Source organism: Mauremys mutica, chromosome 2, assembly GCF_020497125.1.
Source record: "Mauremys mutica isolate MM-2020 ecotype Southern chromosome 2, ASM2049712v1, whole genome shotgun sequence".
NCBI classification, from domain to species: domain Eukaryota; kingdom Metazoa; phylum Chordata; order Testudines; family Geoemydidae; genus Mauremys; species Mauremys mutica.
The window spans coordinates 233,293,338-233,305,541 of record NC_059073.1 but is presented as its reverse complement, the minus strand read 5'-3'; the positions used below and the strand labels follow the sequence as shown (position 1 = coordinate 233,305,541).

The 12,204-nt window shown below is 44.7% G+C and overlaps 1 protein-coding gene and 1 long non-coding RNA gene across 2 annotated transcripts in view; one reads left to right on the top strand and one right to left on the bottom strand.

Annotated features, from left to right (window-relative positions):
• LOC123364937 overlaps positions 1-3,014 on the bottom strand; it is a 38,994-nt gene extending 35,980 nt beyond the window's left edge. Inside the window, exon 1 of the long non-coding RNA XR_006577365.1 lies at positions 2,887-3,014. This is a non-coding gene — a long non-coding RNA (uncharacterized LOC123364937). The remainder of the gene's footprint in view (positions 1-2,886) is intronic.
• Positions 2,619-12,204, top strand: part of PALS2 (protein associated with LIN7 2, MAGUK p55 family member) — a 122,622-nt gene continuing 113,036 nt past the window's right edge. Inside the window, exon 1 of the mRNA XM_045007461.1 lies at positions 2,619-2,956. The gene's annotated coding sequence lies outside the window, so the exon portion shown is untranslated. The remainder of the gene's footprint in view (positions 2,957-12,204) is intronic.

Sequence of the window (12,204 nt, the reverse complement as noted above, 5' to 3'; positions counted from 1 at the left end):
AGCTCTTGTGAAGTGTGCATTATTATATCCATACTACAGAAATGTAAACAGAAGCACAGAAATTACAGGATTCACACTGGTTGCACAGTGAGTCAGTGAATAGATGGGAACATAGCCAAAGAGTATACTGATGCCTCATCCCTCACTTTAACAATTCGGCCACACTGATTAACAACAACTGGATTATACACAGGGAACACTTTGTCAAAAGGACAGGATCTTCTGAAGCTGGATCTCACAGCTAAATCAGTAGTTATAACAATTTTTCAGACTCTGATGGAATTACATGGAGCAGAACAGAATTTGGCCCAAAGATACTACCAATGGGAGCATTCCTCCAATAATAGGTGGATAAAGGGGGCGTATGCCTTTCCCCCTTTTATCCCAATGCCAAGAGTATTAGGTAAGAGAAGAGACAGAAATATTCCAGTTGTACTAGTAACACCAACAGAGTTTTACCACAAAACTAGCAACCCTGTTCTCTATCATTATGTTTAGAGGGGTACTGAGCATCTGAGCTCTGGATATAATAAAGAGATGATTCCACCCAATGAGGCCCATTTCCTCATAACACAGAGGACTGAGTCCACAACTTTTTATGGCTGTAATCTCCAGTCTAGTCCAATGGTACTCAGTGCAAGACAGGGGAGACAAAGGTGTCTTTAAGCCCCATTCATGCTCCCAATCTTTGTGGCTGAGATATTGAGAGGACTGTAAGCTCTTTGGGGACAGGAACCACATCATTCCATGAGTTTGTACAGCTTCCAATACAATGACCTACTTCTGACTGGAGTCTTTGGTTGCAACTGTAATTCAAATAGTAAATAATTATAGGAGGAATTTTACAGCCTGGCCTCCTAAACTAAGACTGCACGTACAATGGCAAGATCATATTTACTATGTGTATTAACTTGTTAATCTGAAAAGGATTTTTAACATGCTGGCTGCTACTTGGGTTTCTTTTGCTGGGCTCGCTGTATACACTGCTTCCTTTAACTCTTCTGGCTGTATAAAAGTCAGCTTGTTCGTTATCTAGTGGTAGAGCACAACCCCAATCTGTTAAACGAAAATCAATACCTAGCCAATTTTTTTCCCAAATGAACTCTACCCCAAATTGCTCTGACTATGCAAGCCCTTATTCCTCCTCCCCCTTACTACTCCCATTGCAGGAGCCAGTGTGAATTGCATTGAGCCATTACTCAGAGTGATCATGTGTTCGTCACTCTATCTGGTTTTCTTAAAGTGACATAATCAGATAGATTAAGTGCAAAATATATATTCAATTTTAAAAATGGGTTTACAGACTAACAGACTTTTTTTTTTTAAGTTTGAATGAAAACAGGTAATGGGATTTTTTTTTTGGTGGTTTGTTTTAGATTTAAATATTTTTGTGCACTAGGGCTAATTCTTCCCTTTCATATGCATGTGACTCATACTGGCTTCAATGGGCATTTTGCATGCATATCTAATATAAGGACATAAATTGGTCCAGTGTTTGCAACTCAGATACTGCAGCATTAGGCTGGGACCATGAGAGCCTAAATGTGAAAGTTTCTGTGGCACAGACTATAAACAAAAGTGATATCATTAGTCTAGTGTCATTGTTCAAACGGAGTAAAATGTAAAAAGTGAACAACGACTAAAAACTGAGAGGAAAATTAGATTTTCAATTTTCCATTTGCCAGTCTCTCTCACTGGCTGGCTAAGTGCATTGAGTGGGATCCACAAAGGGACTCAGGCATTGTAGTGCTCAGCATCACAGAGCCTAATTTTTAAGCACCTAGAAAATCTGAGGAACACACTGTGCTTCACAAAGCCTGTATTAGACACCTAGGCTCCCTATACAATGAATGGGGAAAGATTCATGTTTTAGAATGGGACCCACAGGGAAGGAGCTGCCAAACTAGCCAACAGGCAACCCCAACCAGAGAGGGCAGATGGGTGGTCTTGTAGTTAAAGTACTGTAATGTGGTACTGGAGATCAAGGTTCAAATCCTGCTTCAGAGAACTTCTGGGGAGGGAGGAATAGCTCAGCGGTTTAAGCATTGACCTACTAAACCTATAGTTATAAATTCAATCCTTGAGAAGGCCATTTGGGGGTTGGTCCTGCTTTGAGCAGCAGGTTGGACTTGAGGTCCCTTCCAACCCTGAGATTCTACAACTAAACCCTAAACGTGGGGTTTAGGTTCCTAAACACATTTGATCCCCACCCATTAAGCCAAACTAATTCCTGGTGTAACCCCTACTGATTAGAGTGGAGTCCCAAACTAGGCAGGGGGTGTGTTAACGGACTGTGCACCTCACCCCACTCTGCGCAGGGCATGAATCACAAAGATTTGTTTTTTTTACAGCCTAATTAAGGGCGTGACACTTCTGACACCCGCCCCAGAACCAGGCCGCCCATACTCGGACCAAACACCAGCTGCAGCCAATGGGCATAACGCACCATTTGTCCTTCCCTTAAGGGGCCAAGGCCTGCAGCCCCAGTGGCTGGGAGTGGGACGCTCCCTCAGCCAGATCCTGGCTCCCTACCGCGAAGCGAGCAGGCCCTTGAGCCGGCTCGGGCGCACTAACAGGAGGAGGCGGCCCGCGCGCGCACGCTCCCAAACGGTGGCCGAGCCACGTGGGCTCCGAAGAGTTAAAGGGGCGGGGCCTGAGACAAGGAGGGGGCGCGCTCGCGCTCTCTGGCTAGAGCAGCTGTTGGGCGCTCGGCAGAAGCGCAACCGCTGCCCCTGGTAGCGCTCACGCGCCATAGTGGCTGCGGCCGCGCGCGCTGTGAGGGAGGACGGGGAGTCTGTGCTGGAGCACGAGCGGCCGGCGGGCAGCGGCAGGAGCTGCCTCGGCTTTCTGGGCACTCCTCCCCCCCCCTCCCCCGACTAGCCGAACCTGAGTTTGTAGATGGGGCAGAGCTGTGCCCGCTGAGGAGGAGCCGGGGAGCGGGAGCCGGGGCCAGCCGGTGAGTGTGTCCCCCCCCGCCTCACGTGGTGGGGTCGGTGCGGGATGTTGGACGGGGCTCCTCTCCAGACGGTGGGCGGGAGGGGTCCTGTTGCTATTCTGGTTTCTCTGCGGAGACCCCCCCCCCTCCGCCCCGCTCCTCTCCGCTGCGGCGGGAGGCTGTAACGCGTGGGGCCAGCTGGCCTCGGCGTTGCGAGGAGGCTCCTTTGCCTCCGGGGGTCGAGCCGCCCCGTGTGGGAGCCGCTCGCACGCAGGCCCGCCCCGAGCGAGCCACATACCTGCGGGGGAACATGGCAGCGCTGGGAGGGCGAGCGGGTTTGCTTTTGCCCCCGAGGTGGGGATTGATCACTCGCCGCTGCTGTGTCCCCAGCGATTCTCTGGCCGCTCCGGATTATCTCTCCCTCCCCAGCCCCCATTCTCTGGTCTCGTGGAGATTATCTGTTCCCGCCCTCCTTCCCCGAGAGGTTTATTCTCCCTACGCTGCCTCCCTTCTCCCCCTTTCTGATCCCGCGCTGCCCCTCCTAGGGATTATCTCCCCTCCCTTCCTGCGGGTTTATCCCCGATCCCTGCCCGGCGTTCCTCCTCCTCCTCCCCCGAGGAATCGTCTCCCTTCCCCTCGCTGCAGTTCGCATTGAGATGGGGGAAAGAGGGCTGGTTTTGATCGGGGAGGAGGGTGGGTTGTAATTGCCACAGGGCTGTCACCTTACTAGGTTTTGTAGTGGTACTACAGGCTGATGGAAGTACACGGTTGTGGGGGAGGAGGGGGATACATGGCAGAGTTAGGGCTGCAGTGTGTGTGCTAAATGCAGGAGGAAATATCCAGCTTCACCAAAGCATTAATGCTCTTGATGATGTTGCTGGTGAGAGAGAAGCAGCCAGCTGTCTGGCATTATGCTTTATATATGTACACATGCACTTTCTTCTTGGGTTCTGGAGTCTCCTTTTCAATCATTTATTTTTGGACAGTGTCTCTAGAGAAAATACCTAGCCTCCAGTTCATATAAAAAAAAACAACCCATCAAATACAGTAGTAAGGTAAAATTAAAACACGAAGAAGAGGCTACATAGATGACATTGCTGTTGTGCAGGGTCAGCTCTGAACTGAATGTTTCTCTTTTTTAAGACAGTTGATTGATCACTGGGGAAGGGGGCAAACATCTTGCATTCAGACCCTGGTGTATGTGTATGGACAAACAAGTTTGCTTAATGGAGTAGCGATAAGGGTGACCCTTTATGTATTGCTCCCACTTGGGTCAGACCACTCGTCTTTTCTCTATCTCCAGTTTCTGAACATGGGATCATTGGATTGGAACTGCAGAATTTCCTATGAGCTCTGCAGCTCAGGGCCCAGGATTACATCCATTAAACTTCCCTTGACTTGGCTCTGGGAAGAGGAGGGGCCAAGGGAAATTGGAGAGAGACTGGGTGGCTATAAATAGACATCTAGAGGAGGCTTTGAATAAATCTTGGTGTGTTACTTATGAACACACAGTGTCTGTTAAACTGGTTGGTTGTCAGTAGTGTCATAATGTTTCCTTTTAGTCCTGCTGTGGTGGTTGGCTTTTAACACGCCTAAATGTTCTTAGATTAGTCAACATTTGTCACCAGATACTGTTTAGAAATGCCATAAAGAAACTTTACATTTTAAATAAAATGTTGATTAATTGGTAGCTAGTTTACTAACTGCTCTTTCATAATCTTAAAAGGCTCTTAAGAAAAGACCAAACTGACAAAATTACAAGAATGTTGAGTACAGAGGCTGTCTCTCTGCCTTCCTATCTGCTTGAGCCTGGGTATTGCACCACATAAACATAGATTATATGAGATCACGCATTGCTCAGAGATGTCTGCAGTGTCAAGGCACAATGTCATGAATAAGGCTAGAGTGTCAGTATTGGCTTTGGATTTCTGTGGCTCTGTTGTAGAGGAGACTCTCCAACTTTTGTAACATTTTATTTTCAAATAACACTCCTCCAACATCATCTTGAATGTACTGAGCCTTCAACTCCTTTGAATTCAGTGTGCTTCCATAGGCTGCAGATCCTGCAGATCACTGCTGTTTCGGTTTATCTTGTCAAGAAAAACGTAACATAAAGGTTATTGCCAATTAGACCATTACAGCTCCTTCAGAGCTGTATTTGTTCTCTTGCTATATTTGTGGACGAACTGTGCATACCAAAAATTTCTGAAATGATTTAAAAGCTGTTGCAGAATATGTGCAGTAGATCATTTTCTAAAGAAAATGGCAATTTTTTTTGCCAAAAACAGAAGCAATTAATTTAAATAATGGACTAATCACTGGAACCTTTTCAATAAAAAATGTAAATTACCAAAGTATGCAAATATCAAACTGTTGGTGCGGATGTGGAAAGGATGAACCTTTAAAGAAAGATGACTTTTCCAAGAAGTTCTGGATTTAAAAAATTGCCCTTGGACTAACTCTATATCTAGTGGTTTGGAACAGAACTTGGGTGAGTTTGAAATGTGCAGAAATCTAGACAGCATCGTTTATTCTTAATGCCAAGACTAATTATAATACCCCCCCAATAATGGTCCAGAGTGAAACTTGCCCGTATAAGGATCTGAATCCGCAAAGTTTAAATACCATTTATAAACATCTTCCAGTTCTGTTAGTGGCATGGGACAATCAAGATTCAACTGAGATTATGTCCCCATTGTGCTAGCCTCTGTACAAATTCAGAGTAACACTGTTCCTCGTCCAAAGCTGGCAATATAAATAGGGTAGCTATAGAGTGGGAGGGTATACAGGGATGCAGAGAGATGACTTGGCCAAGGTCATACAGCAAGAAAGTGGTGGAGCTGGGTATAGAACCAAGGTCTGATCTGTCCAGTTCCCTGGATCCCATTGCCTCTCTGTACAGGCTTGCTCATTTAAAATAAATAAAGATCTAAATACAAGTCTCTACTCCTACAGGCAGAGAAGTGAGTTTCTTTAATAGTTGAGTGTCAGTAGTACCTATATAACATAACACTTACTTGTTGCAATAGTACTTGGAATGTGCATGGTGCTGTACCTATATCGAGAGAGAAACAATCTATGCCCCAAAGGGCTTGCATCCTATGGCCTAAATGGGGGAGGGATGCAAGATGCAAGCAAGTGGTTGAGGTGATTGGCACTAGTGTGTTCCACTTCTGCCACAATATAGAACAAGTCAGTTTCTTTGTTTTTTTACTTAAAATACATAGTTTCTAAGGAAGGGATTTGAACAAGTAAAAGGCAGTGGCCAAGCAACTGGTTCAGGAAGGTCATTCTGTGCATAGGGGAGGCCCTGGAAGAGATTGTCAAATGAGGTATCAAGATTGGCATCAAGAGTTGAAGAGTGTTTTTTATATATAAAAGAATAAAGTTGTATGTATAGGGCAGGGGTAGGCAACCTATGGCACGGGTGCCGAAGGCGGCACACGAGCTGATTTTCAATGGCACTCTCACTGCCCGGGTCCTGGCCATCAGTCCGGGGGGCTCTGCATTTTAATTTAATTTTAAATGAAGCTTCTTAAACATTTTAAAAACCTTATTTACTTTACATACAACAATAGTTTAGTTATATATTATAGACTTATAGAAAGAGCCCATCTAAAAACGTTAAAATGTATTACTGGCATGTGAAACCTTAAATTAGAGTGAATAAATGAAGACTCAGCACACCACTTCTGAAAGGTTGCCGACCCCTGGTATAGCGAGTGGCATAGTTGCATAACCTTGAAGGTGGAAAGTTTTAAATTTGTGGTGGGGAAGGAAAGCCAGTGGAGGGATTCAAAGGATATGTATACACAGCTGCTGAGGTGTACTTCCCAGGATGGGTGTAGACACTTGTACTTGCTGCACTGGAGCTAGCACATTTAAAATAGCAGTGTGGCCATGGTGGGATGGGTGGCAGATCAGATTAGCTGCCCAAGTATGATTCTGTCTGGCTCCAAAGCTGGCAACATAAATAGGGTAGCTATAGAGTGGGAGGGTATACAGGGATGCAGAGAGATGCAGATATTTGGGCAGCTACTCTGTGGTGCCATGGCCATACTGTTGTGTTAGATGCTAGCTCAAGCAGAACTAGCACATGTATATCTACCCTTCCTGGGAATTGCACCTTCTGGTTGTTGTGAAGACATACCCAAAATGAGGAAAGAAGGCCTGGTTAGATGAGCTAGTAAGGTGACCTTAGCAGCTGTCTTCTGTGAATTGGAAAAAGGGGGGTGGTGATGAGTGTTGGGGTCGAGAAGGCAGAATGTGTTGAGGGTGTCTTGGATGAGTCTTAGTTCTATGGGTAGAACAAAAAAGATGGGTTTCTAGAAATGTTGGTGGGAGGGGGAGAAGCAGCAGGATTTGAATACAATCTATACGGCGGTGGGGGTAGGAAGAGGGTAGAGTGAAATGACCACATGATTAAGATTCTGTGTGGCTGGGAGGCTGATGGTAGTGTCAGCTGGTACAGAGCATAGGAATAGTGAGGGGGTTGGTGGTGGTGGTTTCAGGGAGCTGGGCTGACATACAGGTGTGGATGGAGGAGACAAGACAGCAATAGATGCATGAGTTTTGTCTTGCTGTAAAATCCTAAATGGAGACAAGGCATTTGTAGTGTTAACCCATTGTAAGTTAGGTGAGGTCAACATTATGCCGATGCCTGTGGTTGACTTCACCTAATCACAATAAATTTAAAACTACAGTTCCTTGTTCCGACTATGTTTTTACAGCAGGATAGTTGATGAGCATTAGCTGTCCTGAGGTAACAAACCTCTCTTTGTTGCTAAAGACAGTCTTAGTTGTGTTAGAGAGATGATGGGTGAAGTTGACAGCTGAAGGAAGGATATATGAGAGGGTGTGTGTGTGGAGGGGGGGGGAGAGGTGAGAAACAAGGGGGCCAAGAATAAGACTGTAAACTCTTTTAAAAAGACATACTGCTTTTATAGCATAAGTACTTGTAAAGTACTTTCACAGGCCATATGAAATAATCCCAAGTGAGTTTGGTAAAAATAGAATTTGTTCCTATAATTGAAGATGGAAGGAATTCAGAAAGCCATCCCTTCTGTTTAGTCCATGTTTAATTACTTTCAAGGTCTTGCTGATTAAAGAACATGACTAAAATGTGTGGGGTGCTGCTAATATGAAATATAAACATTTTTAGAATTACTGCTGATTTTAATGTCTGTCTCCTTAAATTCTGTTTGAAGTGACATCAAAAGAAAAAAAATAATTGGAATGAGTCAACACTTGATGTATAAAACTACCAAGATATGTCTTATTAAAGTAAGAGCTTTAGGTATTGTGACTTTACTTTTCTGACTCTCACTTCTTCATTTTACAGTCTTTTTCAACAGCAGGAACAGCAGAAGAGTCCTATATCCTTGCTGGCTGATTATCCTTTATTTTCCATAAGTTTGTGGGGCTTAGTTTAGCTTTGACTTTTCAGTCTTTTGCATCTTGCACTGACCTGTCAGTTTCTGTTTTTGCTTAGCTACAGAATCTGGAAGGATCAAATCTTGCTTTAGCTTTTTCTGCTAAATTCACTTATCCAGTAGCTGGAGACAAGCAGTTGATCTCAGACCAGTTCAAACCTTTGCTTTTTGACTCTTAGCCTTTTGCCAAAGTATTGGTAGAATGCTGCTGATCATGAAACAGATGAAGGCACACTTTTATTGATGTTTGCTTGATTGAGAAAAATCACTGTGATTTAAAAAAAACATATTTCCTTGCATTCTACCTCTTCATCAAGATAGCATGAGCATGCTGGTGTGCTGCCCAAGAAGAGTGATTGCAGTCAATTCATTGGTTTATAATTTGTCCTTTTATGGTTATATTGCCACCTCGTGGACAGATGTGCTTAGCAGAAAATCTGAAGTGCAACCTGAGAATTGAAGTGCAACGTGCAGGAAAATGTATTGAGTAGAATGAGAGTTTTTTTTTAATGGCAAAATTGTTTAGTAAGGGAGGGGAGTTAAGACTAAATTCTATACAATTATCAGAGAGATGGAGCTCTTGTATAGCATCTGCTGTCCATTGGGAAAACAAAAATTGGAGGGGTGGGGAATGGAAAAATTAGTAGTTCTAACTGCCTTATTGCTGATCTCCAGAAAAAATTGAATGCAGTTATGACACCATTCCAGTGTAAACAAAGATCTGCAGGCATTTGTCACACCAGGAGGATTCCATGCATAGGAAGAACCTCCTAGACAAACTTGTCTTAAAGAGACACTGACTTAAATTGTTTGAGACTAATTTTTAGAAAAATACAGTTACTGGTAAATCAACCTTTAAATGGCCTCTTTACTTAAATTATAAATCATTTGAATTAAGTTTTCCTGATTTCCTGTTAATGTTTACAAAGATCTTTTCAACAAGAAAACCTGAGTACTTACATAGCAGAAACAATGAAGCTGGACTATGAAGAAGCTGCAGTCAAATGCACAAAATGATCAAATAGAAAAACTAGAGAAATACTTCCTAGCAACTCTAGGTTACACTAACCTTGGTTGTTACTTATAACTAGGTACAGTGTTACACAGAAATGACTTAAATCTCCTGTTCATAATATTTCATTCTAGCAGTCTTTGCATTTTTGCCGTGGTCATTGAAATGCAGGAGGAACTATTGTGATTATCAATGCTTGAAAAGGATCTTGCTCACTCATTAGTGGAGAGGATTGGGGAAGGCTACTACTACTTAAGTTTCTGGTCCTTCTGGCTGCAAAAACAACCAAAGTGTGGTCTTCCTAAGTGTGCAGATAGGTAGTTTCTGTGACTTCTTGCTGCTTATAGCTTTGCTAAGTTACAGCAGAATAAGATGAACAATACTCACTTGGCTCAATTCATTTTTGACAAGGCTTTTAAACTTCCGTCATCACTGTAGTATTTGAGCACTTCCAGAAAGTCACTCCACTCCTGTGCTTTTGTAACACTGTAGTGTAGACACTTTCTACAATGCTGGAAGGAGTTTTTCCATCTCCGTAGGTGATCAATTTCTCTGAGGGACAGTAGCTAGATCCACAGAAGAATTTTTCCATCAACCTAGCTGCATCTACATGGGGGTTAGGTCAGCATAGATACAGTGGTCTGGGGTGTGAATTTTTCACACACTTGAGTGCCATAGCTATGTTGACTTAACTTTTATGTGTAGACCAGGCCCAAAGGACGTGACTAGACTTTGTCATGTGAGCTGTTCTCTAAGGGGAAAACTGCTATTGCTTTCAGTATATTGCACAGCTGACCAAAAATAGAGAAGCACACAGTGATTATTATTATTATTTTTTTTTAAATTTTCAAGGGGGAAGTTCGTGATATTTAAGGTGATTGTTAGCTGCTGTGAGTTTATTCCACAGCCTTAGAACTTTGTGCTTGGTCCACAGATGAGTTTTAACATTAAAGTGGATTCATTGTGCTTGAGGAATGGAATTCTGTTTCATGGTCCTAATTCTGGAGCCTCGGGCAACCTTTTAGGTATCTGGGATCCAGTTTACTGAGTGCCTTGAAAATGAAGAAAATTTTGAATTTGACTTGCTGTTCTATAGAAAGCTAGATAAAGAGCAGAAGACCATCTGGTGTGATGGGCTTATGGTAGCCTTTAGTGATTAGACAATGCAGCCCATTTGGAGTTTCCTAAGGACTTGATGGCAATGCTCTAGTCATCTTGACTATGATTATTAAGAACCCTGTGGCTAAGACGGATTGCTCAGGTTTAGGACCCTACAAAATTCACAGTACATTTTGATAAATTTCCTGGTCATAGGATTTAATCTTAAATTTCACATTTTCAGATATTTAAATATGAAATTTTATGGTATTATAACTGGGGATCCTGATCCAAAAAGGACTTGTGTGTGTGGGGGGAGGTCACAAGTCTATGGGTGGTGGTGGGGGTCACAGTATTGCCACCCTTACGTCTGTGCTGCTGTCAGAGATGGTCAGTGGTGGCTATTGACTGGGAGCCCAGCTCTGAAGGCAGCAAACCACTGGTAGCAGTGCAGAAGTGAGGATGGCATGGTATGGTATTGCCACCCTTCTGTGCTGCCCCAGGAGGTGGGTCTGAACTGGCCCCAGGAGTGGTCTGGGCAGATAAGAGGAAGTCCTGTACCACCACAGCCCTGTCAGGACTAGCAGCTGGAGCCTGGTGTACAGTAGGTTGCCTCAGCTTTTCCTCCCCAGAATTCAGGTTAAAGGGGCTGGCTGTGTGTGTGTGGAGGGGGGGGTGATCATGGCACCATGGGCAGTTGTCCATCCATAAGGCCAGCCCTGCTTCCCCCCAAAAGTGACAACCCCCTGCCCCCCATGCCATGGCATTCTCACTTCTGTGCTGCTGGTAGTGGTGGTGCTGCCGTCAGAGCTGGGTGCCTGGCCAGCAGCCACTGCTCTCCGGCCCCCCAGCTCTGAAGGCACTTCCCCTGAAGCTCCCATTCGCTGGGAATGGGGAATCGTGGCCAATGGGAGCTTTGTGGGAGGTACCTACAGGCAAGGGCAGTGCATGGAGCCCTCTGCTGCCTCCTCCCTCAGGGGCCGCAGGGATGTGGTGCTGGCTGCTTCCCGGAGCGGTGCGAGGCCAGGGCAGGCTCCCTGGTAAGCGGCACGGGGCTGGAGCCTGCACCCCAAACCCCTCCTGCACTGTGCACCCCAACTCCCAGCCCTGAGCCCTCTGCTGCACCCCTCCTGCACCCAACCCCATGTCCAGAGCCCCCTGCTGCACCTTGCACCCCTACCCTGAGCCTCCTCAGACACCCTGCACCCCTCTTCTGCCCCAACCCCTTTCTGAGCCCCTTCCTGTACACCACACTCCCTCCCACACCCTGCACTCTCTGCTGCACCCCACACCCCTGCCCCAGCCCTACATTCATGGCCCTGCATTCAATTTCCCCACCCAGATGTGTCCCTTGGCCAAAAAGTTTGCCCACCCCTATTTTAGAAGCAGAACATTCTTACAAAACAAATTTAGCTAGAGTACTCCATCTAGTGGTTGAGTTGCAGTATCTAAATTGAGAAGTAGTCCTGGAAGAGGTTGTAGTTGGTGTGGATGCTATGTGAAGCTATATAGATGCCTGATGAACTTTTTAGTGTATGGTTCCTTGGTTGTGTAACTTAAAAAAAAAAAAACAATAAAAATGATCTTGTGTATATCTCTTAGGGTAGCCTACTACATTTTTACAAAAATAAATGACAAAATAGAGCGGGGTTCAGAAAATGTCATGTAATAAGTGGGCTTGGAAATTTTACTTGCCTACTTATCCAGCAGTTCTCTCTCTCTCTCTG